The sequence below is a fragment of the Castor canadensis genome, chromosome 2 (genome assembly GCF_047511655.1).
Source record: "Castor canadensis chromosome 2, mCasCan1.hap1v2, whole genome shotgun sequence".
NCBI lineage: Eukaryota > Metazoa > Chordata > Mammalia > Rodentia > Castoridae > Castor > Castor canadensis.
In genome coordinates this window covers 49,389,350-49,391,842 of record NC_133387.1, presented here as the reverse complement: position 1 = coordinate 49,391,842, position 2,493 = coordinate 49,389,350, and the positions used below count along the sequence as shown (strand labels likewise).

The 2,493-nt window shown below is 38.7% G+C and overlaps 1 pseudogene; it reads left to right on the top strand.

Annotated features, from left to right (window-relative positions):
• The first annotated feature begins 371 nt into the window (after positions 1–371).
• LOC109684666 (NADH-ubiquinone oxidoreductase chain 5-like) lies at positions 372–2,259 on the top strand (annotated as a pseudogene).
• The last annotated feature ends 234 nt before the right edge of the window (positions 2,260–2,493 follow it).

The window sequence follows — 2,493 nt, the reverse complement described above, 5'->3', positions numbered from 1 at the left end:
CATAATGGTTGCACTAATTTGCATTCCTGCCAACAGTGTATAAGGGTTCCTGTTTCACCACATCCTCAACTAACACACTAATCACAGCCTTATATACCCTATACATACTAACCACAACTCAATGAGGCAAACCTACCTATCACATAAATAACATTCATCCATCATTCACATGAGAAAACTCCCTAGTTTTCCTCCACCTACTCCTCCTACTCCTACTATCTTTAAATCCAAAGATCATTCTCGGCACAATATTCTGTAAATATAGTTTAACAAAAACACTAGATTGTGAATCTAGAATCAGAAAATAAAACTTTCTTATTTACCAAGAAAGTATGCAAGAACTGATAACTCATGCCACCATACCTAAAAATATGGCTTTCTTACTTTTAAAGGATAGTAGTTATCCGTTGGTCTTAGGAACCAAAAAATTGGTGCAACTCCAAATAAAAGTAATAAACATATTAACCTCATCCATAATCATAATATTTATCATCCTCATATACCCCATCCTAATGTCACTAACAGACTTTTACAAAAACAAAAACTATCCTGAATACACCAAAACCTCAGTAAAACTAGCATTCATCACCAGCACAATCCCCATGATCATATTCATTCACCTAGGCAACAAAACCATCGTATCCAACTGACACTGACTCACCATCCACACCACAAAACTCTCACTCAGTCTCAAACTAGACTATTTTTCATTACTATTCGTACCAGTAGCCCTATTCGTAACATGGTCAATCATAGAATTCTCCCTATGATACATACACTCCGACCCCAACATCAACCAATTCCTTAAAGACCTACTATTCTTCCTTATCACCATACTAATCCTAGTTACAGCAAATAACCTATTCCAACTATTCATTGGATGGGAGGGAGTAGGAATTATATCATTCCTCCTCATTGGATGATGATACAGACGTACTGACGCTAACACCTCAGCACTACAAGCAATCCTATACAACCCAATCAGAGACATTGGATTCATCCTATCAATAGCATGATTCTTAATTTACTCCAACTCATGAGACCTTCAACAACTATTCATGGGCCCTAAAATAACAACAATCCCCCTACTAGGCCTACTACTAGCTGCTACTGGAAAATCAGCCCAATTCGGACTCCACCCATGACTTCCCTCAGCCATAGAAGGCCCCACACCAGTATCAGCCCTACTCCACTCAAGCACAATAGTCGTGGCAGGAATCTTCCTCCTAATCCGATTCCATCCCCTCCTAGGATCCAATCAACTAATCATATCAACTATACTGTGCCTAGGGGCTATCACAACCCTCTTCACAGCAATCTGCGCTTTAACACAAAACGACATCAAAAAAATCATCGCATTCTCAACTTCCAGCCAGCTAGGCCTAATGATAGTTACCCTAGGAATTAACCAACCCTACTTATCATTTCTCTACATCTGCAACCATGCATTCTTCAAAGCAATATTATTCATATGCTCAGGATCCATCATCCACAGCCTCAACGACGAATAAGACATCCACAAAATAGGTAGATTAGCCAAAGCAATACCATTCACAACTTCCTCTCTAACAGTAGGAAGCCTAGCACTTGCAGGCATACCCTTCCTAACAGGATTTTACTCAAAAGACCTATCATTGAATCTGCCAACACGTCTACACCAACACCTGAGCCCTACTAATTACACTCATTGCAACCTCCCTTACAGCTGTATACAGCACACGAATCATTTTCTTTGCCCTTCTAGGACAACCCCGATTCTACCCACTCATCAACATCAATGAAAACAACCCACAACTTACAAATTCTATTAAACGACTACTCGTAGGAAGCATTTTTGCTGGGTTTATTATCTCAAATAACATCACCCCCATAAACAACCCCACATTAACTATACCCCTATACCTAAAATTAATAGCCTTAGGAGTCACTATCCTAGGTTTCACTATCGCAATAGAACTAAACAACATAACCTACAACCTAAAACTAAACCTAAACTCCAACACCAAATCATTTTCTACAATACTTGGATTTTTCCCAACCATTGTACACCGTACTTCACCCAAAAATACACTAGCCCTCAGTCAAAAAGCAGCATCAACCCTCCTAGACATAATCTGAACAGAAAAAACCACACCCAAACTGATAGCTAACATGCAGATTAAAGCCTCTATCACTGTATCCAACCAAAAAGGAATAATCAAACTATACTTTCTATCCTTCCTACTATCAATAGCCTTAGCACTAACAATTATCATCTAACAACCACAAGTAATCTCAAGAACAATAAAAATACTTACAAACAAAGACCAACCAGTCAACACCATTAATCAACTTCCATAACTATAAACAGCCGCAACACCCATAACATCTTTATTGACATACTCCACCCCCTCACCACTATAAATAACCCAATCACTTGTATTATAAACACCCCCCAATACATCCACCTCATCATTCTTCACCAATAAGACCAAAAAAATCAACTCAACAAAC